Source organism: Apus apus, chromosome 3, assembly GCF_020740795.1.
Source record: "Apus apus isolate bApuApu2 chromosome 3, bApuApu2.pri.cur, whole genome shotgun sequence".
Taxonomy (NCBI): Eukaryota; Metazoa; Chordata; class Aves; order Apodiformes; family Apodidae; genus Apus; species Apus apus.
This window is the reverse complement of record NC_067284.1, coordinates 103,520,028-103,547,571: the sequence shown is the minus strand read 5'-3', so window position 1 is coordinate 103,547,571 and position 27,544 is coordinate 103,520,028. Positions and strand designations below refer to the sequence as shown.

The following is a 27,544-nucleotide window of genomic DNA, read 5'->3' as shown; positions in this document are numbered from 1 at the left end:
ATACGTGGTGTGTCTTCTGTTGGAGCCCAGTTCGTCTTTCGTTGATGCTGTCACTGGAGATTTATCCCTGAATTCTCTGAGGCACCTTGCAGAAATTCTTTGGGTTAATGAAGGGACCAGATGATGGCATGTGGCTGTGATCTGCAAGGAAAACAACCAAGACACCACTGTCTCTGTCCTCCAACTTCTGTCTAGCTGTGCAAGGGGAATGCTATATTGTATGTCATCCTCCTGCCCAACTTCAATGCTAGGAACAATCATTTGTGTGGAAACGCAGCTTTATATTAGCTCCTTTTTCCTGGGCTGTGAGTCCCATCTGCATTATGGATAGAGAAAAAGGGTAAATATGACATCAAAGGAAGAATTTGCCCAATTCTATCTCCCTTCTTTTCCTGGAACGCTGTGTTAGGAGATGGATAAAAGAGCCAAAACTGACTGCTAAAATAAAATCAACACATTTTGTCTAGTCCCATTCTGTTGGAATCAATGTTAAATAAGCCAAAAAGGATCTGAAACTCAAGAAGGCAGATCTTGACCAACCAAAGGGCATATTGCTGATCTGTAGGAGTTGAAACTTTATGTCCTTATGTTTGCATGGACCAACACAGCTTGAAATGCTCTCCTCTTAACTATAAAGGTGCAGCCCAGAGAAGCTGGAGGTCCCAGGATACAATGCTCCACTTGGCTGAGAAGCACACAGAAATCACAAAATAGCTGAGGTGAGAAGTCAGCTCTGGAGATCGTCTAGTCCAACCCCCACGCTCAAAGGAAGGTCAACCAGAGCAGGCTGGTCAGGATCTTGTCCCGTCATCTTTTGAGTATCTCCAAAGTTGAAGACTCCACAACCTCAATGGACAACCAATTCTAATGCTTCACCATCCTCTCCATAAGAACATTTTTTCTTTATTTTTAAATTGAATTTCCCATATTTCCATTTGTGCTTGTATTTCCATTCCATTGCCTCTAGTGCTTTCACTGGATACCACAGAGAAGGGTCTGGTTCTGTTTCTTTACTCTCTTCCACCAGGGCTTTGTGTGTTTTGATAAGATCCCCCTGGGCCTCCTCTTCTTGAAGCTAAACACTCCCAGGTCCTTCAGCCTCTCCTCATATGACAGATGCACTGGTTCCTTCATCATCTCTGTGACTCTTCTTGGACTTGCTCCAGTCTTGCTCCAAATCCTTCTTGTACTGGATTGTCCAGAACTGGACTCAATGCTCACCAGAACTGAGTTGAGGGGAAGGACCAACCTCCCCCAGCCTGCTGCCACAACTTTTCCCAGCATAGCCCAGGATGCTGTTGACTTTCTTTGCTGGAAGGGTATGTTGCTGACCCATGTTTAGTTTCTCTGCAGGACCCCAACATCTTGTTCTGCCAAGCTGCTTCCGAGCCAGCCAGCCTTCAGAGTGCCCTTGATACACAGGTTTATCCCTTCTCAGGAGAAGAACTTTGCTTCTGATGTTGAGCTTGATGAGGTCCCTATCTGCCCACTTCTCCAGGTTCAGTAACTTCTGTGCCCCATGTTCAGAGTTCAGAGAATCAGAATAGTTCAGGTTGGAAGAGACCATTAAAGACCATCCAGTCCCACCCCTGCAGTGAGCAGGGACATCTTCAGCTAGATCAGGTTACTCAGGGCCCCTTCCAACCAGACCTGGCATGTTTCCAGGGTTGAGGCATCTCTGGGCAACCTGAGCCATCCTCAGCATGAACAATTGCTTCCATTTTTCTAGTCTGAATCTCCCCTCTTTTAGTTTAAAACCATCAACCCTTCTCCTATCACTGCAGGCCCTGCTAAAAAGTCCATCCCCTACCAAGATCTCCTGTCAAGCATTTAAGTTTCTGGATGGTCTTCCCCTTTGCAGGACTTGCCCTCAGAATCAATGGGGCCACTCCTGGTCACACCGTTGAGGAACAGCATGTTGAGTAAAGATGCTATTCCAGTAATGGAGTATGTGATGTTCTATTAAGCCAGATGGTATTTGAAGTCCACCACACTATTTTCTACTACTGCTACAATTGTTGTGTCCCAGCTAATAAAGCTCTTTGCCAGCGTAGATCCTAATTTATAACATGAGCATTTTCATGGCACAGCTGGTGAGAGGCTTCAATAGTCTGCTAAATATTAAAACCTCTTTGTTTTGTTGTCCAATGAGCAGCCATTGGAGCTGTACTGCTCAATATTCAGAGGAACGTTGAAGGAATTCACAAATATGTACATCACATGTGGGATGTCTTTGGCATGTAGTACAGTTCATACAACAAATCCAGAAGACCGTCAAGGGCTTGTACTGCAACACGAGAGAACTTCTCTAATGCCAAACAGGCACAGAGAGGACTTTACAGCAGAGGGGCACACATGGGAGTGTTTAAACCCTGGAATGGAAATCTCCTTGCAGAAGATGGTGGGAGCCATGCAATGACGAACTTCAAGTTTATGTTACCAACCAGAAAAAGTGGACAGGCTCTCACCCAACAATCCTCATCAGGTCATGGAAATCATGGGAGGGTTGCTCCTTAACCCCACAGAGAAGGAGTTCGGAGTTCCCATTTTCCTTCCATCATTCAGATGCAGAGTACATAGATGACATCTTTCAGGCAGCTTGAGGAGTAGAAAGGCAGTAGCACACGTACCTTTAATGAGGTGAACCTTCTTAACCAACAGCCATAACCAAGTTGAGCCAGCCAGCAAGCCAGAATCATACCTGTATCTCTCCCCAAAAGAACTAGAAACCTGTGAGTGGGGAATTCCCAACCTTGAGGAGCCTTGTGACAGCTGAAGGAGTCTCATTGTATTGATATCCAAACCTGAGAGTGCTCTTCAGTTCTGCACCCATTTTTGCATCAACCAAAGGTCCTGTAGGCCTCTTTGGAATGGATCACCAATGAACTCCCACCATCACACACTGTTGCATTTTAACAAAAAGATGAAGAATTCCTCTTCGTGCCTCAACACTGCAAGTCAGCTTCTTGCACTGCCATCTGCAGGATGGCCCTCTGGTCTCTGCAGGTGTTCAGCAAACTCTTGGCACTTTGGATGATGGCTGCCAGTCATGTAGCTAACATGACCCCCTTGCTTGTGTGACAGTCACTTGTTCTCATGACTGAAAAGCTTTTCTCAAATAAGTGGAAGACCACCTTCTGCAGGGTGGGAGTGGACAGCCCAAGTAGCACAATAGAGAATGAGACCAAACTGTCTATTCAGGATAAATTTAAAGAAAGGACCAAATCTGGTTACCCACCACATGCTAGTAAATGCACATGGACAAATTCTCTGACACTGAGGGCAAGTGGGCTGAAGATGCTTGCCCCCAGGCCAGCAGGTTTGCTCAGCCTCTAAGTCCTGCTAGCAGTGTTGGGAACTGTGTGCCTGGGAACGGCTAGGGAATGTTCCTGCTGGAATGTGTCACAGCCATGCCAGGGAATGTTCTAACACCTCCACACTGTAAATGATCATGTTGCAGTGCCAGAAACACTCCTGAGTATGGTTCAACTCACTTAATGTAGAAGACAGAGCTTTAGAATAAGCTTGGAATTGGTGCCTCCACACCAATGTGTTCATGGTCCTCCTTGAGGATATCTCCTGAAAGAGCTATTTAGATGTTAAATATTTAGAGTCATGCAGGGAACCAGACCTCTGTACCTGTGGAGTTTACCTGTCTGTAGACATTTTGGAAAGGAAAGCTGGGTCTGTGCTGACATCAGGTATTGGAGGTGAAGAACACCTTATGCTGCACTTCAGTTGGTACTACTGCTCCTATCAGATGACTTTTTGGGATATGAGAAGGAAGGCTTGGCAGGTAATAGCTGTGGATACACTTCAGGATTACTTTCTTGAAAGTCTGCTTGCTCTGATGGATCACAATGTCCTGTGGTGGTTGAGTGTCAGGTAAGAGACAAATCCCTGAGGAATATGGTGGTGCTTTCTATCGCAATGGGATGCAATGTAGATAGGGGTGCAGCTGATGTTTCTGTCTGCAGAGAAGGAAAATTCATATCCCCGCATTAGTGGAGAAGGACTTTTGACAAGGGCAGGGAGTGATGGGATGAGGGGGAATGGTTTCAAGCTGCAAGAGGGGAGATTGAGATGAGATCCTTGGAAGAAATTCTTGGCTGTGAGGGTGGTGAGACACTGGCCCAGGTTGCCCAGAGCAGCTGTGGCTGCCCCATCCCTGGCAGTGTTGAAGGCCAGGTTGGATGGGGCTTGGATCAAGCTGGTCTAGTGAGAGGTGTCCCTGCCTATGACAGGAGGTGTTGGAATGATAACTATTTTTCGAGTCCCTTTCAACCCAAACCAGTCTGGGATTCGGTGATCAGTGCATTTCTCTGGGCTTTCTCTGCCCTCCCCTGCTGCCTTTCCCCATCTGTGCCAGGCTCTGCTGACAGAGCTATGAGGATTGAGCACAGTCGGCCAGCAACAGAGGAAGATGGGTTGTTACTTGTCCTCCTAACACTGTGCCTGGTAGATGGTGGAGGCCAAATGCTGCAGATGTCTGCCAGAGCCTTCCCCAGTAAACACAGAGTAGCTTTGGTTGGGGCTAGTGGCTTTGCAGAAACCTGCTGGTGGAAAGGAGCAAGGACAAGGTGCAGGACTCTCTCCTGATGCTTCACAAAAGCCTTGATGGCCAGTTGCTGTCAGCCCAGAGGGGATCTGGTCCTTCCATCCTGTTTTGGGGGCCACACAAACAGCACAAGGGAGTAAGCGCTGTCAAACACCAACTAGAACAGCAGAGAGCATTTAGATGTTTTTAATCCTCAGCTGTAGTAACCAGAGACCTTTTTCAAAATAGCAGCTGAGAAAGCAGTTGTGGAGAAGCATGGTTCTTCCCATGGTCCCTCTGTCTGATGAGGAGCTAACAGCTATGAGGCAGGATGGCCTCAGTAGCATCCCGCTCCATTCATGCCGTCCCTCAGTCACATTCCTCGGCACTTCATCACATTTGGGATTGCAAGTCTCAGAACAGGCAGCAGTTTGTTCACTTTCTTGTCATCCAAGTCCCGCCTCAGCTGAGAAAGACCCATGTGCCAAGCTCCAGCTTTTAAACTGCTCCACATCTGACACAGCTCCGTGCAAAGCTCTGCAGCTCCACTCGCTTGGCACTTGGAGCAAAAAATATATTTATTCCTTCCAGTGTACTTCAAAGCTGGCTGAAGGGGTTGGGTTTATTTTCAAAACAGATCCTCTGTCAAGAGGCTGCCCAGGGTGAAAATTTGTCAGTTTTTAGCTTCTTTCTGTTTATTTGCATGATTTTTGCTTCAATGCAGGTTATTGGTGAAAAGAGGACTGGAAATGAAGCACTGTTGGAGCCTTTGGACAGGACGCGTGGTCCTTGCACACAACGGCTCCCATAGATTTATTGTGGGTGGTTATAAAGAAAGTCAAGGCTTGGTTGTGTGCCACATGTTCTCAGAGGGGCTCCAAGAGCCCTGAGAGCTTATTTTTGTATTCAGAGTGCTCACCCCCTCCTTCTGTGTCCCAGAAATGGGCTGCCCATGGCTTGGAGGAGTATACTCTTCACTGAGGAAAAAAAAATTACTGGATGGCCACATCCAAAGTGTTGTTGTGGATGGATTTAAATCCAGCTGGTGGCCAGTCACCAGTGGTGTTCCCCAGAATTCAGTGTTTGGGCCAGTTCTCTTTAATATCTTCATCATGATCTGGACAAGGGGATCAAACGCACTTTCAGTGAGTTTCTAGATGACATCAAGCTGGGTGGGAGTGTTGATCTGCCTGAGGGTAGAAAGGATCTGCAGAGGGACCTGGACAGTCTGGATGTATGGGTTGAAACTCTGCAGAGGGAGCTGGACAGTCTGGATCCATGGGTTGAGACTCTGCAGATGGATCTGGACAGGCTTGACCCATGGCTTGAGGCTCTGCAGAGGGATCCAGACAGGCTGGATCTATGGACTGAAGTCAGTTGTGTGATGTTCACCAAGGCCAAGTGCTGGGTCCTGTACTTGGGTCGCATCAACCCCAGGCAGTGCTCCAGGCTTAGGGAAGAGCAGCTGGAAAGTGCCTGATGGAAAAGGACTTGGGGGTGTTGGTCACTAGTGGCTGAATATGACCCAGCATGTGCCCAGGTGGCCAAGAAGGCCACCAGCATCCTGGCTTGTATCAGCACTAGTGAGGCCAGCAGGACCAGGGCAGGGATTGTCCCTCTGTGCAAATCCCCAGATGCATTTGCCAAATGCTTGGGGATCAGCTCTTCAATAAGATGTCTCTGATATCAAAGCCATCTCAGAACATCCCTTTTCCCATGCCAAGATCCACCACTCTGGCAATTATGTTCATGCAGTGAGCAGCTGTGGGTCAGGGAGTGAGCAAGTGTGGGTCAGGGAGGGTATCTGGCAGGTCCACGGTCAGGTATGTGCCACTTTGGAGCAGTAAGAGAAGGGTCATTACTGTAATGGCAGATCAGAGGGAAGGCTGTAAGGGGTGAAAAACAATGCTTCTCCAGAGCCAGTGATTGTTTAATTCAGTGCTTAGGGTGCTCCTGTAGGAAAAGTTAATTGGTCACCATTAACAATCTCATCTGCAAGGTCAGTGTTGCTGTTGGGATTTTTTTAAGATACTCTCCCACTACGTGGGTGCGTCTGTCCTTTCCCACTTGTTCATGAGCATTCACAGCGGTGCGTTGGTGGTGTTTTTCATTTCACATAGATGTTTCCACCAAAGCATTTGTTGCCATGTTTGGGGACAGACAGTCATAGCCAATAGATGTGGTGTTTCCGTTGTGGAGGTTTCATTACGATGACTAGAGAGATGTATGACAGGGATTTGCAATTGTTTTGGCAAGATATGATCTCACTTGATGTTTGTTTAGTCCATGAGAAACGTGATGCTGATGATGAGTTGGGCAAGAGTGGCAGCAAGAAGGCAGAATTCTGCAGTGATTTATTTTACTGTGTTTTCTTTGAGCATGGATTGTAGCTGGTAAAATGATCATCCTATAAAGTCCAGGATATATCAACCATGTCCTGGGCTGCATTCCCAGCAGCATGACCAGCAAAGTGAGGGAGGGAATTATCTCCCTCTGCTCCACTCTGGTGAGCCCCCCCTGCAGTGCTGGGTCCAGTTCTAGGGTCCCAAACACAAGAAGGACATGAAGCTGTTGGAGTGAGTCCAGAGGAGGCCATAGAGGTGATGCAAGGGCTGGAGCAGCTCTGCTCTGGAGACAGGCTGAGAGAGTTGGGGTTGTTCAGGCTGGAGAAGAGAAGGCTCTGAACAGATCTTAGAGCACCTTCCAGGACCTTAAGGGGTTCCAGGAAGGCTGAAGAGGGCCTTTTGACAAGGACATGGAGTGATGGGATGAGGGGGAATGGTTTCAGGCTGCAAAGAGGGGAGATTGAGATGAGATTGTAGGAAGAAATTCTTTGCCGTGAGGGTGGTGAGACACTGGCCCAGGTTGCCCAGAGCAGCTGTGGCTGCCCCATCCCTGGCAGTGTTGAAGGCCAGGCTGGATGGGGCTTGGAGCAAGCTGGTCTAGTGGGAGGTGTCCCTGCCTATGGCAGGGGATTGGGACTAGATGCTCTTTAAGGTCCCTCCAACCTGAACCACCAGGTTTTTGGTGATTCTCTGATTTCAGAGACAGGGAAAGCCAAGACTTTCTTAACCATCCAAGACTACCCGACAAGATGGTGATGAAATTCAAATGAGAACTGTTGCCTGTATCTTGGCTGTCACTTGCAGGAAGGGTGGATTGATTCTCACACACAATCATGCAAAGTGTGGCAGGAGCCCATGGTGCAAGTGCAGATGCTGTAACTTCATAAGCACTCAACTCTGCTGCTCTCCACCTCATAGGAGCACCATCCCTGTAGCTGACCTGCAGACATTCAGGAGGCTGGAAGGTGCATAATCCTGTTAATGCCCAGGGATTCAATTGCAGAAAAATTAATATGAAACGTGTTTCTGCACGTGCATCTGTAATACTTTCCCTCCTGTCATTATCCAGGCCCAGCAGGGTAATGGAAGCCACATGAAGGACATCTGGATCCAGTGTTGGTTTATATGGCACCTTGCCCTTATTAATAGTAATGAGGAAATGGCAGTTCGGGATTTCTTGACCTCACATGAAATTCATTTCACTGGGCAAAGGTTGCTAACAGATGGCAGCAATTTGGGGCTCATTTCATCATCTGTTACACAGACTTTACTGCTCCGTTTTGGCCCTTTCCTTTGTAAGGAGCATTCCCTTTTTTCACCTCATCTCTTTATAAGGGTTGTCTTTTTCAAAGGGAGTCCTGAAACATCTTGTTAAAGCATGTTAAATGCAGCACAAGGGTTTAGGTATGGTCTGATACAACAAAATAATCCCTTTGGACATAAATCACTCTTTTACTAACTGTGTTGTAAACTTTTATCTTTTTGAAGTTGGTAGTTTCTTCTGGGTTATTGGCTTCTCTCCAATTTGTTCTTTACTTCCCAGACCACAAAAACACTTTTGCACTCCAACTTTGAGTGAGTGGAAGAGCCACAAGGAGACACAACCCCACAACTGTTGGCACAACGTGCTCTCTCAAACCAGCATCCATGTCACTGAAGTCTAATTTAATTATGTGTCCCAGCACACCTGGTTTAGGAGAGCACAGAATACCTATAGAAAGGGATTGAGTTTTGGTGTCTACCTCACTGTTGTCGTGTTGGGGTTGACGCAGTTATAGAATTATAAAATCCCAGTCTGGTTTGGGTTGGAAGGGACCTCAAATATCATCTATTTCCAACACCCCTGCCATGGACAAGGACACCTCCCACTAGACCAGGTTGCTCCAAGCCCCATCCAACTTGGCCTTCAACACTGCCAGGGATGGGGCAGCCACAGCTGCTCTGAGCAACCTGGGCCAGTGTCTCACCACCCTCACAGCAAAGAATTTCTGCCTAAGATCTCGTCTCAATCTCCCCTCTTGCAGCTTGAAACCGTTCCCCCTTGTCCTATGTACCTGAGCTTGTGCAAAATATTTGCAACTGTACCACATGGCATCCTGCTCTCTAAATTGGAGAGACATGGACTTGACGGATGGGCTACTTGGTGAATAAGGAGTTGGCTGGATGGTCACACTTATAGGGTTGTGGTCAATGGCTTGATGTCCAAGTGGAGACCAGTGACAAGTAGAGTTCCTCATGGGGCAGCGTTGGGATCGCTGCTGTTTAACATCTTTGTCAATGACATGGACAGTGGGATTGATGCACCCTCACCAAGTTTACCAATGACACCAAGCTATGTGGTGTAGTCAATGAGGTGGGTCCGTGCAAACCGGGCCAAGTGCAAGGTCCTGCACATAGATCAGGGCAATCCCATGCACATATCCAGGCTGGATGGTGAATGGATTGAGCATAGCTCTGAGGAGAAGGACCTGGGGATGTTGGGTGATGAGAAGCTCTCCATGAGCCAGCAACCGTGCTCTGGCAGCCTAGAAGCCAACAGTTATCCTTGAAAAGCATCCCTGATAGAGCAGCTGAGGGGAAATCTTTGCCCAGCTCCCTCTGGCTTGCTTGGCTGCAAGGTGTCTGGATGTCCTCCTTGCTGGCCATGGAGGTAGTTGCTAAGTGGAACCATTTGTGGTGCTCCTGGTAGGGTAAAATCTTTGATCTGCGTGTTTTGCTTTTTTAATACACACACACATATATATATTTGTAGTTACAGCTGATTTGAAGCATGCTAGAAATAAGATAAGGAAACCTAGAAAATACAGTTGCAGCTCTGTTTAGTATTAAAGAAATATGATGACTTCAAGACCTTGGAAATGGGGACGTTGGATATTTCCTTGCTCAGATGCTGTGTTAGCTGTTGCAGTGATAGCTTCCTCTTGTACAGCCATGGCTACTGCGCTGTGACAACCCATATTTACAACCCAGCTATCAAAAAAGTCAAAATACTTCACAAAGTCAAACACTGGTGTAAATACTATAGAAATATATATATATATATCAAACACAAACACCACCATACCTGGAATCAATTTATCCTTAGAGCTAGATCAAAATACTCTTACCTAAGAGCCTGGTTGTATGAAATATCTATTCCAGCTGTAGACTTGGCCTTTCATGATGCTTTCAGACTGAAACCTCTTGGGGGTTTTATTTGTCAGAGAGAAATGAAAGTTGTTCTAACTACTAAAATCATCATGTAATCCAAATTGGGTTTAGAGAGAAATGCTTGTATTGTGTTTGCAACTTAATCTGACTGCTGTAAATATCCCAACAATTTTGCAAGCTTAAAGCAGATGTACTTAAATCCACAAAGAATTAGAACAGCAGAGAAAAAGAAAATCTCAGTATTTTGACTAATGTAATTTAGGAAAAACTCTGCTAACGTGAAAATTACTTTTCTTTTCTCTGAATCTTTCTCTGTTGAAATAAATTCATCCCTGGAGGGATTTGAAAGCCATGTAGATGTGGTGCTGAGGGACATGGTTTAGTGGTGGCCTTGGCAGTGCTGGGTTGGAGTAATGGTTGGACTCAACGATCTTAAAGGTCTTTTCCAGCCAAAATGATCCTGTAAGTGGAGGCAAGGCAGGTGCTTGTGTTGAGAAAGATCTGAATTCCCGTAGCCTCATGGGACTGAAAAAATAGCAGTGGTACAGTCCAGTCCCATGGCCTGTACTCCTTAAAAAACATTGCATGTTTTCTTCCAAGAGCTGCAGTTCTCCAGATCATTGACAGTTGGATTGTGTGTTTCTGACAGCAGCAGTGAGTCCATCAAATTAAGTAAAACACAGAACTCCAGGAAAAGTGCCTCTTGCTAACTGGGTTACACCATTATGAAGGCTCTCAGCACTCGTCGGTGTCAAGGTCTGATTCTTCTGAGCGTTGCTGCACACCCATGTGGCAGCTGCGCCCCATCTCCATGTGGCTGAAGCGGTCATGGCAGCTCAGGTCAACACCACCCAGTTGGCAGGACCAGATTGCCCAATTCTTAGTTTGAATTATTTCTCTCAAAGATCCCTGCAGTCTCTCTCATCCCCTGGTGCAGAACCTCAGTCATTGTCTTTGACCTGTTTAAGCTGGGTGCTGACAGTCACGTTCACTCCAGCCCAGCCCTTCAGATGTCCCTTTCCGCTTCCCTCTCCCTCAGTGTAGGAGGCTGGAAACATCTGGCCCCCCAATATCCCACTGTTGGTAGTGGTGCATATCAAGAACTTCATAATCTTGATTTTAAGGATATCAAGAAAGATACCAGGGATATCAAGAATCTTATCCATCAGTTTCAGATCCAAAGTCTTACTTTTATTGTCAAGAACAATTGCAGATGATACATCACCTGTGACATCAGAAGATGCCTGGATCATCATCTTTGACCACAGGAGTATCCTTTAGCAAAGGCCATCAGGAGGACACAGACAGGAGTTCTGAGCTCCATGGTGTCCAGTCTCCCTACCGGGGAAGCCATTGCCAGAGCTCTTGATAGGTTTCTTGCACAATTACTTGATGTGGTTATACGTGATAAGAGGAGATCATTCTTGATGTCTAGAAAGTCTGTCCCAGCTCTGTACTACCCTGAAAAACAGCGGGTGACTGAAGATGATTAGAAGAATTCATGGGGGTTGGAACTAGATGATTTTGAAGGTGCCTTCCAACCCAAACCAGTCTGTGATTCTGTGAGTTTTAGAGACTCTATTGATGATAGCCCTGGTCGTCATCAGTGAAACATCTGACGAGATGTGATGATTTGGATGAGGTTCAGCCACGCTGGTATACTGGACTTCAAGGCACCCACATTCAAATGGTTGGAGATCAGAGCTCAGCCCATCTGCCAGGATTTGTACATATTCTCCCATCCCCCTTCTCACTCCCTGGATGCATCACTACTGCAGGAAAACCCTTTTTCTGAAGGGCACCTTTAAAGGCTGGTGACTGCAAAGGCCCAGGTTCTTCTGCATCCCCATCTGCAGGCTTCCCAGACCACCACAGCCAAGCCCAGCTTTTATTCAAACCAGAGCAGGGTGATTCTTTTCCTCTTAAAACCCTAAGGTGGTCCTGAGGGATGCAGCTGGGTCAGGCAGCAGGAGAAATTTCTGAATCCAAGAGCTGCATGGAATGGTGATGTAGAACATCAAGGCTGCAAGCGTGAGGTTTCCCGAGAAAAGGGAATAAAGAGAAAACTCTGGATCTTTAAGGAGCTGATGTTTGTGTGGCAGACTACGTGTGCTGCCATGGACACTGCCCCAGATCTCCACTCCTCCTGCACACCCATCAGCTCAACCAAGACAGCCGCTGATCTTGCAGCATCGCAGCAACTGCTGCTCTGCCCACAGGGAAAATCCCAAAATACAGCAGAGATCATCAAGCTGTGTCATCCAGCACGAAGCCTGCTGCTCAGCTGACAGCTTGGGGACTTAGATGCTGTTTTTGTGAACCATCTGAGCATGAGAGAGCATGAAATTTAAGAAACTTTCCCTGCTCTGCCCCAGCATCTGACAGGAAGGGGCAGAAGCCACTGCCTATGCCCCCCAGATCCATTTGTGTGCCAGTCTGGGGATGATCTTCCATGATCCTGCTTCTCTCAAGTGATGCTTCGTGTATGAACTTGTTACAAAACAGCATATGCTCGTTGCTGTTGATATGAGCTCACGGCAGTTTTTATTCCCAGTGTTGTTTTTTTCTTTCAGAGAAGAAAAAAACCCTTCCTCTCCCTGGATGCATTGAAGACCCGGTTGGATGGAGCTTGAACCAACCTGGTCTAGTGGGAGGTGTCCCTGCCAATGGCAGGGGAGTTGAGACTGGATGATCTTTAAGGTCCCTTCCAACCCAAACCAGTCTGTGATTCTATGAAGAAGAGCTTGTTTTTCCTGATGTTTGACCCAAGAAGATGAAGGGGAAAAAAAAAAAAAAAAAAAGTGCCTCTGTCTTGTGTTCAGGATAGTAAAGCTTGATTTGCTTCTTATTGTCCTCCAGCTCAGTAATGATATGGCCAGAGAATGCCCAATTCCTACTTTCCTATGTAAACTCCTGGAAAAAATGAGGAACAGATCATGTCATCATCATAAAATCATCAAATCCCAGAATCTCAGGTTGGAAGGAACCCCAAGGATCATCTGGTCCAACTTTTTTTGACAAAACCACTGTCTAGACAAGATGGCCCCACTGAGTCTTTAAAATGTCCAGTGTTGGGGAATCCACCGCTTCCCTGGGAGGTCATTCCAATGGCTGATTGTTCTCACTGGGAAAAATTTTCTTTTTGTCTCCAGTTGGAATCTCCCCAGCAGCAATTTGTACCTATCACCCCTTGTTTTCTCTGTGTGACTCCTTGTGAAAAGGGAGTAGCCATCTTCTTTATGTTCACCCTTCTAGCTCTGGAACATGGTGATGAGGTCTCCCCTGAGTCTTCTTTTCTCAAGGCTGCACAAACCCAGTTCTCACAGGCTTCCTAGCCCTTGGATCATCTCTGCAGCCCTTCTCCAGACCCTTTCCAGCCTGTCCACATCTTTTTTATATAGTGGGCACCAAAACAGAGCACAGTCTCATCCTAGGGAACAACATCTGCAGGGATTTTGCTCATGATCAACAATAAATTTCTGATCAGGAGCACATCATGCTTAGTGTGGTTGGCTAAGTAGTCAACCGGGGAGTTTTCCATCAGAAAACACAGTCCAGAGAGGGAGGGGAGAAGCTGTTTGGGCTGTGCCTTGGGCCTCGCTCCCTGACAGTGACAGCACTGAGCCTTTCAGATTATCCTCCTTCCTTTTGTGGCTATTTGCAGCTCACTGGAAGACCACAGCGTCACATCAGAGGCTCTCGTGCTGCGTCACACCCCGCGCTCGTGTGGTATTAATTAGCTGGGGAGCCACTCCTTCCAAAGATCAAAGGAGCTTCGCCAGGACACGCGGAGCTGCCTGCTCAAAACATGCCTCCAGCAGCTGTAAGGCAGTGGAGCAACCTCCTGCCTTTGGCTGAACTTGGTATGGGTCTGGGAGCAAACCTGGGGAGAGAAGTTCTTCCATCTCAGATTCTTGAAGCAGCTGAGTGGATTCTGCATCCATAGGTTTCTGTTAGATCTACTGAATCATTGACCTTTTAGTAAAGGTATCAGTCCAGTTTATTTGTTGTCAGTCCAGGAAAGCACGTTCAGGGGGTCTGCGCTACCACAGGCTCCAGGGCCTGGACCAGTGCTGATTCTCATTCCTGGGGCTCTTACACCAGCATGGATCCCATGAACATCCTTCCCACTCCTCAGTCCCTAGGCCCACAGCTAAGGCAGGCACCTGCCCCATGGCAGGAGAATATTCCTCCACGCTCGTGCATGAGAGGTGCCCAAACTCCCACCCCGAGGTCATAGAATCATGGAATGGTTTTGGTTGGAAAAGACCTTTCAGATCATGAAGTCCAACTGTTCACCCAGCACTGCCAAGGCCACCACTAAACCATGTCCCTCAGCACCACATCTACACAGCTTTCAAAACCGTCCAGGGATGGGGACTCCACCACTGCCCTGGGCAGCCTGAGCCAGGGCGTGACAGCTCTTTCCTGGAAGAGATTGTTCCCAAAGTCCCAATTGAAACCTCCGCTATTACAATCTGAGGACATTTCTTCTTGTCCTGTCACTTGTTCCTTGGGAGAAGAGACTGACCCCCCTGGCTCCAACCTCCTTTCAAGCAGTTGCAGAGAGTGAGAAGGTCTCCCCTCAGCCTCCTTTTCTCCAGGCTGAACACTCCCAGTTCCCTCAGCTGCTCCTCATCACACTTGTGCTCCAGACCCTTTCCCAGCTCCCTTGCCCTTCTCTGGACACGCTCCAGCCCCTCAATGTCCTTGTTGTCATGAAGGGCCCAAAACTGACCCCAGGACTTGAGGTGCAGCATCATAAGTGCTGAACACAGGGGGACAATCCCTGCCCTGGTCCTGCTGGCCACACTAGTGCTGATACAAGCCATGATGTGGTGGCCTTCTTGGCCACCTGGGCACACCCAGGCTCATATTCAGCCGCTGTCAACCAACACCCCCAGATCCTTTTCCACTGGGCACTTTCCAGCTGCTATTCTCTTAACCTGGAGCATTGTTTGGGGATGTTGTGATCCAAGTGCAGGATCCAGCAGGTCCTTCCTCCCCCCCAAGTGGTGCATTCAATAGGTGAGTAACCATCCTCCCTTCTTCCCCTGGGGCTGCTGTAGGGAGCCCTGGAGCATGGCTGATGCTGCCGGGCAGGGGGAGGAGGAGGCGGAGGGAGGTTCATACCACAGGCTCAGTGACTCAGCAGCTTCCCGGGCTCGTTCCTGTGTCATCTCCTTACGCTTTTTCTGGTCTCTGTGTAGGCCATTGCCTGTGGAGGCACATACACAGAGGAGTAACTTCGCACGTAGATCACCCGATTACTCAAAAGCATGAGGTTGCTCCTTTGTAAAGGATTTGCAGTGTCCTTGTGCCTCGCAGGCAACTAATCTGCATTTGTCATTGCTTCTTTTAGGAGCCAAGTATGTTAAAAAAGGATGACAAATCCCAGAAAATTTTATAGGTCGCACGCTTCAGAAAAGGAGTGAAAGTTGCTAAGTAACTGAGACTTACCTGGGAAAGTTCCTGAGGCCTTGGCTTCAAAGAATGACTAGTTAAGGACACTGTCAGCCTTCCTTTTTCTGCATAAATATATATGTATTTATCCAAAAGACTACAGATTTCATCATAGCACAGCAATTTTTCCCAATCCCAAAATAAATATTTATCCATAATCACAGTCTTCCTGAAATGGGTTTTAAAAGTGTGCTTTGACCAGTTCCTGCAGAAATTCAGAATGTTAAATTAGCAGTGAGATCTGCTCTCCTTAAGCTGCATTCCTCATTGGATTGTCTCCTTTTCCTCAAACCCTTCTTTTCTCCTTTCGTTTTAACCACTTTCCAGTTATTCAGGAAAAATGTTTAGATACAGAATCACAAAATTGTCATGGTTGGAAAGCACCTCTGAGGTCACTGAATCCAACCAAATTTGTGTCAGGTTTATTTTATTATTAAGCAGTAAGATTTAAGTCTATTGAGAGTAAAATCTTCATTTCTGCATCCTCGTTAAGGATATGTTTATTATGTTAGTCTGTGGTCAGGGGAAGATAAATCTTCCTAAAAATCTGTCTTTTTAGTGCTTTGGCTGTGTGTGTCAGTTGTACATGTACATCCCCTTTGGGGTTTTTTTTGTTATGGCCACTATCTTCCTGAAAATCATGTTTTCTGAAAGTTCATGACCAAAGAGGTTTCCTTATGTTTGATGGCATGTCAGCTCCGTGTTTGACACTTACATTTCTAGAGGAGCATCCTGGGCAGTGAAGAGAAAAGGGACAAACCTTTCTCTACCAACAAGACAGAATAAAAAGGACATGGAAAAGAGCTCAGGGTCCTCCCCCTGCCCAGCTCCTTGCCGTGGAGCACTTCATGGTCCTACTTACATGCTTTCAGCACAAGTCTTTGTGCTGGACCACAGGAGCATCACCCATAGTGTCTGTGAGATGTTCCCAGGTGGTTGAGCCACCTGGTGCATTGCAGAAGGAGCTTAGGACTGATATGCAGCATCTGCCAGTCTCTAGGCCCTTTATCCCTGTCCATATCTTGAAGAAATGCAGATTGGTCCTCACTGTATTCTCATTAGCCCTGGAGAAGACCCCTGTGAGCATGACTAGTGCCTTTTAACTGGAAGAGGGGAATAATATTTTGCCACGTACACATTTTCACAGCTGAAAACTGGACCCAGAGCATGACTTTCTGAGGATTTAGGTCTTCTGACTGGGAGAAGCTCACGGTAAGATGGTGCAGAGGTAGTTCAGCATATGACTTCAGAGCCAATTGGCACAGATTCTGGTACCATCAGAGGCCACGGAAGTTGGAAATTTCCACGTTTCTCACAGTAATGATGCCAGCACTTGCCAAAGAACATGAGCCATATTCCTGGCCACTAAGTTTAGCAGGTGAAGCTGATGTTCATGACTCTCTTGGGGGATGAAAAGCTGAACACAAGCCGGCAGCATGAACTGGCAGCCCAGAAACCAACCATGTCCTGGGCTGCATCCCCAGCAGCATGACCAGCAGGGCAAGGAAGGGGATTGTCCCCCTTTACTCTGCTCTGGTGAGATCCCCCTGCAGTTCTGGGACCAGTTCTGGGTCCCAAACACAAGAAGGACATGGGGCTGTTGGAGCGAGTCCAGAGGAGGCCACAGAGATGATGCAAGGGCTGGAGCAGCTCTGCTCTGGAGACAGGCTGAGAGAGTTGGGTTTTTTCAGCTTGGAGAAGAGAAGGCTCCAGGGAGACCTTAAAGCACCTTCCAGGACCTGAAGGGGCTACAGGAAAGCTGGGGAGGGACTTTTGACAAGTGGTTGAACAGGAGGGAACAGTTTCAAGCTGCAAGAGGGGAGACTGAGATGAGATTGGAGGAAGAAATTCTGTGCTGTGAGGGTGGTGAGACACTGGCCCAAGTTTCCCAGAGAGGTGTTAGAAGCCTGATCCCTGGAACCATTTCAGGTCAGGTTGAATGGGGCTCTTAGCAACCTGATCTAGTTGAAGATGTCCCTGCTCACTGCAGGGGGCTGGACTAGATGATCTTTGAAGATGCCTTCCCATCCAAACCATTCTGTGATTCAGTTATTCTCTCTGCAGTCAGTGGTCCTCAAAAGAGCAAGTCAGTGCTCTGAATCGCTTTCTGGAGGATGCTGTTGACTTCAGCATGACCTCAAGCACCACGAAGTGAAACTAGACTTCACGAAAAGCCCTGCCTCCCCAGTGCTCAGCCCTGCTTCTATTCATAGTCCAGTGACAAGTAGTTTTCATCTCTTTTGATTTTCCGCACATCAAAGTTTTTCAAAGGAAAAGTGGATCAAAAAGCAAAAACTTTGTATGCAGTTCTTGGGAATGCCAAAGAAGCACATGTTTTTTCTTAGTCACCATTTGTGGACTCTGCAGGAGTAATCTCCAGACCTTGATATGAATGACTGTGCTTAAATACATCTTCCCCTCTGCTGAACACTGGTGAGGCTGCACCTCAAATCCTGGGGTCAGTTTTGGGCCCCTTATGACTAGAAGGACATTGAGGGGCTGGAGCGTGTCCAGAGAAGGGCAAGGGAGCTGGGGAAGGGTCTGGAGCACAAGTGTGATGAGGAGCAGCTGAGGGAACTGGGGGTGTTCAGCCTGGAGAAAAGGAGGCTGAGGGGAGACCTTCAGAATCTCTACAGCTGCCTGAAAGGAGGTTGGAGCCAGGGGGGTCAGTCTCATCTCCCAAGGAACAAGCAACACGACCAGATGAAACAGCCTCAAGTTGTGCCAGGGGAGGTTTAGATTGGATATTGGAAACAGTTTCTTCATGTAAGGGGTTGTCAGGCCCTGGCCCAGGCTGCCCAGGGCAGTGGTGGAGTCCCCATCCCTGGAGGGGTTTGAAAGCCATGTAGCTGTGGTGCTGAGGGATATGGTCTAGTGGTGGCCTTGGCAGTGCTGGGGTAACAGTTGGACTTGATGATCTTAAAGGTCTTTCCCAACCCAGATGACTCCATGATTCTAAGTTACACAAAGCAACACAGAGGCTGTGTCTACTCCACCAGTATTAACTTCTTGCTGTTGTGATTGCATAAAGCTCCCCATAAATCTCCAAAAGGTAAGAGCTGAGTTTTGCTCACAGGTTCAGCCATTGTCAGCTAGCCAAGGAGGATCACTTTTCATTATTTCATGTCTTGTCTGAGCCAAGTAGGTGCAGTAACCTTTGGGGTTGGAATTAGATGGTCTTTAAGGTCCCTTCCAACCTAAACCATTTTGTGATATCATGATTCTTGATTCAGCTCCTGGAGATGTGACACATTCTGCAGTGTGTCAAGGCTGTTGCTTGCAGTTGGAGTGCTGATCTCTTGTGAATAATACATTATTTTCTCACATTCCAGGCAGCTTCTAGTCCCTGCCCTGCAAGCAGCACGTTGCACCTCCTTGATGTGCTCCTTGCTCGTGCTGGCCCGAGTGCCTCTGCTCCAGGGCCAGCACTGGAATGTGTATGTGTGGCCACAGCCCACGTTTCTGAATTACCCAGGTCCCTTTCAGCCATTTCCATGGCACAAGACTGTGCTATTTTGGCAGCAGGTTTGGCTACAGCAACACCTGCCTTGGCAGTGTTTGTCACCAATGCAGAACTTCCTAAGTGCAGTGTCCTTGAGGACTTCATGAAATATTGGGAGACTGTTCCAGGAAATGATGGAAGCCATGAAGAATTTAAACATTTTCCTGAGCTTTCTGTCCTCGCCCACATTTTCTCTCCATTGGCTTCCTCTCCTTCTTGCCAACAAGCTCAAGCCCTGAGCCACATTTTTAAGGTCCTGCACAAACCTTGCGTGCTCTGTTGCTTTTACACTTCCTCTCCAATGTAACAGCCATGGACTTAAACAACAGATAAATGACCTTGTAAATCAAGCCAGTGTTTTCTCCCCTCTCAGTATCTGAAGCTGTATCATTAATTAATGATTAATTCTCAGACACAGTAATTGTTTCCATCACCATCCCATATGAGCCCCCTCCCCCCCAACAACTCTATACATTTTTTTTCCTCTGCATACATCAGTAAAGTCTCAAGGGCTCAATTTGGAACCAGAATCACTGTTCTTCTTCATCCCCCAATGGCCACTGGGTCCCTTTATGAGCATTTATACCCCATGACTTGTAGCAGACCCATAGTCCTCCTGGCAAGAAGTGATGCCTGTTGCTGATTGCTGACAGTCCTTCCTTCTCACTCCTGAGCTGCCTCTGACAAAATTAGAATCACAGAATGGTTTGAGTTGGAAAGAACTTTAAAGATCATCTGGTTCTTTAAGATCTCCTCTGAATTATTCTCCTGTAGGTTGCAGGGATCTCTGGAGGTCCCCAGTCCAACCTTGTACCCGGAGCAGGTCCAGGTTGCTCCAATCATGCATGCTGAGCACGGAGAACATCTCCCTTCCCTTGCTCTCCTGACTGCCTGTATACCTCAGGAGTGGGCTCCTCACCCATGGGACTTGGCTTACAGCTTCTGCAGTGAGGATGGGCAGGAGCAATGGGTCAGGGAGGCTGGGAGCCCAGCTTAGAACTTCTTCCCCTATGGCAAATCCATTTGTTGACTCAACGTAGGATTACCCCGTAGTGAGTAATATATAAAATAAAGGCAGTATAACATATGAAGATGAATTATTGCATAACACAAGAGCTGCAAGATCAGAGAAACCAGATTTTTCAGTAATTGTGTGGTACTGTAAGAAGCCACTTCTGAAAGTAACAATATCCTGTTAATGCGTCTTTGCCATGTATCTTTTCCATGAAGCAGGTGTTTTTTCCTCAAAGCAGCCTTTCTGAAGTGACTGAAATGTTTCAATTCCTTTGGAAACTCTTCCACTACCACTTTTTTATGCACTCCCTTCCAAGTTTCTGTTGTCTAAATAGGGAAAACAGGATCTTTTGTTTAAAAAAGTCCCTAGGCTAGGAACTTCACTTCTCAGTGAATACTTTTATGAAGATGTTTACATTTGCATAGCAAAGGTTCTCAGATCTTCAGAAATGTCAGAATTATGTTGCATGTTCAGATTTCATGGTGCTCTGTGGTTAGCACCCTGCACCTGCTCTGAAGGAGGAGACCATCAGCAACACGTGACATAGAAAATGTGTGAGATGAGTGGTTGCTCTCCCCTTCCCAAGCCCATGCTCACCAAGATGGGTTACTACCTGCGTGGTAGAGGATGAGCATGCAAAAGACCCATGGTTTTCTGCCACTACTGTGTGGCAGTGCTCTTTAGGGAAGGGTTGATGGTAGTACCTCTTGGCTTTCTTCTCAGACTGGCATGGACCCTTACAAGCTTTGTCATCTCACTTGAGTTTCTTGTCCAAAAGTCCAGATATCCATCTTGGAAACTAGTCTGAGCAGATCATGGACTCCTGAAGGCAAGTGGCCAATTGACCAGCTAGTCTGATGTCCTTTTTTTATAGGACATTTCCTAGAATCATGGAATCATGGAGTGCTTTGAGACCTTAAATGGACCTTAAAGACCATCTAGTGCCAACCCCCTGCCATGGGCGGGAGCACCTCCCACTAGACCAGGTTGCTCCAAGCTTCATCCAACCTGGCCTTGAACACTGCCAGGGATGGCGCAGCCACAACCAAGCTCACCTGGTTCTTCAGGTTTTGAATCCAGTAGAATTTGACTCTGTATTGAATCGTTGAGCCAGAAATGTCTCTAATGTTATTGTAGAAACATGATGGTGCGAAGGATCCCTTGGTTTGCATTGCAAGTTATCCCACCGCTGCATCCCACAGTGTTGAAAACCACATTGTCTCCATCCCAGGATGTCCGTATCTGGCTTCAGCAGGGTTTGATTTCACCTTTTCTTGCTAGATTAAACAACTCTGGTAGTCTGTATTTTCACCCTGTGATGTACCTACCTACTTGAAGTCAGCTCTTAATTACCTTTTGGATAACGTAAGAAGGTCAAAGTCTCCTGGTCTTTTCAGATCTTTAACTAATGTCTCTGCCTTTTTTTTTCTCGTGGGCATCATCTCCTCTTCACTCTCAGTTTTACAATGTAGTCTCTAAAAGTATTTTGCTCAGCTCTTCCAGTATCATCGCCATTAGCACCCTCAGTACCCACTGGCTCCTCTTCTCTTTTGTCGCAGCAGCCAACTGAGAGGTCCTCTTAATGGTCATCAGTTAAAATCCTTTAATTTTTTTTTTCCCTATTATTTTGCCTGGCTTTAACATCAGGCTGACTGGCCCTAGCTACCCAATAATTCTGCTTTTCCTCTTTGGTGTTATCCAGGAAAATGCTAATACACCATCTGGAATTTCCCAGTTACTTCAAGATTTGTTAAAAATGGCTATCACTAGGCCAAAAAACTCTTCAAGCAGCTCTTCAGGGACTCTTAGGTTTGGGTTATCCATCCTGCTGCCTTTGGAAATATGTAAATCTTCGGAGAAAAGTGTGCTGAACACTGAAATACTGTAGGCAAGTTAAAATCTGGCCCCAGAATGATGCTGAGTTTCCCCACTAGGAATTATTTTATCTTTATTCACCATCCTGAAGTCCAAGCAGTGATCTTCTGTTGGGTGTGGTGCACTTTGTAGAAGAAAACTGTGATTTCTAACCTTTTGAAACACCAGCAGGGTTCCTCAGGGAACCCATCTCAAGTGTAAGTCCTCCAAGATGGCACAACTTCACTTCTCTGCTTCATGTGTAGGTGCTTAAAGCAGAGATTATCCTGCTCCCTCATTTGCTGTGGTACATCATTCCATTGTCCTTGTCAGTGGACTTATGGATCCATTGCATTCAAGATCCTGAAGTTCTGGGTTAATGATGTATCTAAAGGAAAAATATTTTAAGAAGATGTGCCCCACCTATACGCATCATTTTCTTTTTATGTTCTTCACCTTTCCTGAACAAGAACAAGTTGGATTTTAAGATGCCAAATGTGCCAGTTCTCTGTGATCACCTTGTCAGCCCCATTGGTTCCTACCATCATTAGCCACAATTTCTAGGGGTTTCTGCTTCTTCTTTGGACTAATACTTTTGGATTCCCAAAGGACTTTTTATTTTTTTAGATCTGAGTTTTCAGAGAATCAGACAATCATGGAATGCTTTGAGTTGGAAAGGATCTTAAAGATCATCTAGCTCCAAACCTCTGCCATGGGTAGGGACTTCCCACTAGACTAGGTTTTCAGAACACTATTGTCCATAAGTACCAATCATATTTTACTTTTGCCAAGATGGGAGACAGAGTTTGGGCCCTTTTCTCCTTTCCCATATCTGTCTGGAGCAGGATGGTCAGCGTTGTCCTGCAGGGTGTCTGGTCACTGTGGTGGATGTGAGAACAGAGGTTAATATCATATTAATGGTGATACCTTCAGAGTGTGCCCTGGGGCTGCTTGCGTGACTGCACCATCCTGGTGTCTAGTACTCATCTTGGAATTAGTAACTAGTAGCTCATACTTGCCTGGTAACCAGTGACTAGTTGCCAACCTGTGGGCATCCATCTGCCCAGGTGTCAGACGCTGTTGCTGTGGCGTGCGTGAGCGTACCTCATGCCATCCCTGTTCTTCTGAGCCTCCAGTTCATGTGTAATATTCTGCTCTGCCTCTATTAATGATTCATCCTAACCTTTATGTCATCAGGAAGTTTCATTAGAGTGCAGTTATTTTTGTGCACATAATTAGAATATTAAATAGATGAATCCCTGAGGAATTCCTCCTGTATCCTCCAGCCTGCAGGTTGTCTTTCAGCAGAATCCATTTTCTTCTCATTTTTATGAAGATGCAGAGCCACAAATCACAGCCCTGCCTCAAGCTGACCTGTGCTGACAACTGCCTCAGAGAACAAAACCAAATACCACGTTTATCTCCTGCAGCCTGTTACTGCACCGTGCCTGGGGCAGATTCCTGTGTAGTTCCTTTTCTGAGCATCATTTAATGACTCTGTGTTGTGGCTTGAAGATTTCACTCTTCTGTCTCATAGTCGTAAGTCTGCAGTCCATCTTTTCAGATCCTCACACTCTTGTTTCCCTTACCATCCTTTTTGTTCTGTCTTTGGTGATGGTTGTCACCTCAGGCTGACCCAAACACCTTTGTTCCTTGGGCGCCATGTTCCAGCCTGTGCTTCTAGTGTGTATTTTTTTTGTCTGGAATTGCCCCCAGAAGCTGCAAACTCTGGAGAGGTTTTTTCTGTTCTGTGAAAAGGGAGCACGGCTCCTCCAGGGCTATAGAGGAACTTCTTTTGTCAGTATCTGTCATGTATTTAGACAGAGCTATGGTTCTTGTCCAACTTTCTTGCAAGTCACATGCCCTTGCCTGCTTAGAAGCTCATGTGCAAACTTGTTTGTAAACCATCTTTTTAGCTTCATGCTCTCATTACCAAGAAATAATTTCATCATAGAATCATTAAATGGTTTGAGTTGGAAGGGACCTGAGGGATCATCTAGTCCCAACCCCCTGCCATGGGCAGGGACACCTCCCACTAGACCAGCTTGCTCCAAGCTCCATCCAGTCTGGCCTTCAACACTTCCAGGGATGGGGCAGCCACAGCTTCTCTGGACAACCTGGGCAAGTGTCTCACCACCCTCACACTAAATAATTTATTCCTAATGTCTAATCTAAATTAATAATTAAATGATTAGTATTGTCTAATCAGAGACTTTAAAAGCTGAATCTGTTGAGACACCCATAGTTCTGGTTCTTTTCCCATAAGCTCTTTAACTGGGTGACTCCATCACCATAATACCTATATCCTGCCCCAGAGCCACCACAAGCAATCCTCTCTATTTAAGTGCAGTTCTGCTCTAGTGGAGGGAGAAGGAACTTGATCTTGGGAAGCAAGGTCTGAGAGATGAGTGTTTTGCTACAATGCACTCATTATTGTAGCCTCCAGATTTGTCCCCTCCTGCTGCTTGGTGGTGACACTGTTGGAGCAGTTTGGCTGGTCCATGGCTACTTGCTCATAGGTAGCCATAGATTATGAGAGACACTTTGATCAGACTGTATGTTTGTGGGGTGATCAATATGGGGCCAGAGGTGTGATCTCAAAAGCAAGCACAAGTTCTCAATACAAGCTTTTCATGGGTTCTTGTGGCCAGTTGTCTTCAATATATTTATCAGTTTTGTGGATGAGGGGATTGAGTGCACTCTTAGCTGGTTTCCAGGTGACACCAAACTGAGTGGGAGTGTTGATCTGCCTAATGGCAGGAAAGGTCTGCAGAGGGACCTGAACAGGCTGGATCAATGGCTTGAATCTCTACAGCAAGGCCTGGACGGGTTGGTACCTATGGACTGAGGCCAATTGTATGAGCTTCACCAAGGCCAAGTGCTGGGTCCTACGCTTGGGTCACACGAACCCGAGGCAACACTCCAGGCTTGGGGAAGAGCAGCTGGAAAAGGACCTGGGGGTGCTGGTTGAACATGAGCAGCTGAACATAAGGGTTGTCAGGCCCTGGCCCAGGCTGCCCAGGGCAGTGGTGGAGTCCCCATCCCTGGAGGGTTTTGAAAGCTGTGTAGATGTGGTGCTGAGGGACATGGTTTAGTGGTGCCTTGGCAGTGCTGGGGTAACAGTTGGACTTGATGATCTTAAAGGTCTTTTCCAACCAAATGATTCCATTATTTTGCTGGAGATGGCTTCCTTCCTGTGTTTGCTGAGCTGTGATGGATACAGTCTTGGTACCTTGTGGCCATGGTGTAACCACGCTGAAAGTCAGAAATCACCTTTCTACTTCTGGTAGTGCAGATTTGCCTTCTTGGCTTGGCTGAACTTTTCTAGCCATGCTTTTTGTAGGGAAATTGGACCCCAGGCATTTAATATGTCCCCTAGCAACGTCTGCAAAGCCGAGGGACCCTGGAGCCACCACTGCAGGCAGTGACTCTGGTGGTTTGCCTAGATGCTCCCAGAGTTAAGGCATTTTGCTGTGACAGTGTAAACCCCCCTGGGCTGGGGGATGGGGCCTGGGGAGGTTCCCCCACCTCCTGCCCTGCAGCAGTGGAGAGAAGCTCTGATGCCGGTGAGTTAGCGGGATAAAAGTGTCAACTGAGAAGCCTGAAAACAAAACTTGGATAATTTTGAAAGATAACGCTCGCTTTTTGCCTGTGTAACCCAAGTCGTTCAGGGGAATCGGGTGGGAATTGAAAACCTCGGGGTCCTGGGAAGGGCTGTGAGCGAGAGGGCTGGGCCGGTGGCCACGCGGGGTGCCAGGGTGGGAGCGATCTGGGACATCTTGAGAGCAGTGACGGGATCCCCGCGTGAGGCCCCACTGGAAGGGGAGGCCGCACATGCCCCAGGACTGTGGAAGTGGTGGATGAAAGCAAAAATGTCAGGCTTTGAAAGGAGCAAGGAAAAAGGAGGCATTCTGTGTGGTAACCGAGATTTTATTGTTTCCTGATCCCTGCTCTGTATCCCACAGCTGGGGGGGAGAGAGAGGAATGAAAACAAACAGCGTTTCATGAATGGAGGAGTTTTCATCTCGCGCTCAGTGGAGCTGGGGACGGGGCAGACCCATGTCTGGGGGGGTCCCGGAGCAGTGGTTGGGCTCCGTGGCAGCACAAGCCTTTTCTTTTTTTTTTTTCTTTTTCTTTTTTCTTTTTTTTTTTTTCCTTTCTTTTTTTTTTTCCTTTCTTTTTTTTTTTTCAGAAAAAGCCAATCAATTACAAAGGGTAGGGAGGGCAGCCTCAGGGTGATAACTGCCGTGAAGAAAAGGCAGGAGCTGCCAATACTGAGCACACCTTCTGGTTTATTGTGCCGATAAAGGAAGGATTTGGTTGCTCAGTGGTAGCTGCTGGAAAACACAGAATCATTGAATCATACAATTACTGGAAGGTTTGGGTTGGAAGGGACCTTAAAGACCATCTAGTCCCAACCCCCCTCCATGGCAGAGACACCTCCCACCAGACCAGGTTGCTCCCAGCCCCATCCAGCCTGGCCTTCAGCTCTGCCAGGGATGGGGCAACACGTGATGCTTTCTCTTCTTTCTCCCTCTTTTTTCTATCATAATCCCAGGAGAATCATCCTTGATACGGTGCTTAGTTCTGCAAGGAGGGTGCGTGGCCCTGCTCCAGGGCTTGCCCCAGTGTGCCAGAGGGGTGGCAGGGCCACCTGTGCAGCCATCATGGTCACCAGCAATGGGCAAACAGCTTGCAAATACCTCCCGTAGCTGCATAAAATATCTGTCCTGAGGTCATGGCTGATCCACGCGTTAGAATTAAAGCTGAAAAAGCAAATTGTAAAAAAAAAAAAGCTGAGTAATACAAAGCTGGTTGCCAGAACAGCCGTGGAAATAACGCTGAGGCGAGATGTCTCCTGGTTTGGCAGAAGGGTGGGCTGAGGCTCGTCCAGCTGCTGCAGGATCAGCCACTGGCTCTGCCGAGGCTCGGCTGGCTCCCAGGACGGCTGTGATTGCCTCGGGGCCCTGCCCTTGGCTTTGGTGAAGCCATTTCAATTAGCACTAACGATGGTAGCTGTGTTGCAGACCAGCAGCCTCGGTCTCTGCCATGCAGCAGTCAGGCAGCTGTGCAGGTCTCACCAGCCTGTCCGTAGCCCCCAGCCTGGGGCACAGCTCTGACTTGCAGTGAGGGCTGGAGCTGCAGGAGAGTTGCCCTTTTCCAAAGCAAACTAGCTGTTAATTAACACTGATTTTAAAACACAGGCTGCTCCGAGAGCTGTCTTGGCCCCCTCCCTCCATGCCCTGCTGGCACACTTGGCCTCCTTGCCAGATTGTCCGTCTTGCAACCCACGTGGTATTTCTGGGTGGTTTTGTGTATCTAATCTTAATTATGTGATTTTTGAACCATTACACACAAACCTTTCAGTGCGACAGGCAATAACCCTGCCAACTCTGCCTGGCCTCCGCGCTGCACCACCCAGTTGGGGAGTTGCCATCCCTGGATTGGCATCACTGAAAACCCAGTGCTCGTGGGGGTCCGACCCAAGTAGCCTCTGTTTGCAGCCTGGTGACTGTATGGCTGTAACACATTCCCCCACACGAGGCCTCTCTATATAAACATATAGCTATTTTATATAAATAGGAGCATAGATAAATGTCGGGGTGTCAGCAACACACTGTCCATGCAGACCACTTTTCTCCCACTGTTTTTTCAGAGCAGTGTGTGGAAATCAGTAC

At 47.3% G+C, this 27,544-nt stretch overlaps 1 protein-coding gene across 14 annotated transcripts in view; it reads left to right on the top strand.

The window, feature by feature from the left end:
- Nucleotides 1–27,544, top strand: part of DTNB (dystrobrevin beta) — a 201,871-nt gene that overhangs the window by 145,694 nt on the left and 28,633 nt on the right. The gene's annotated exons all lie outside the window — the stretch shown is intronic.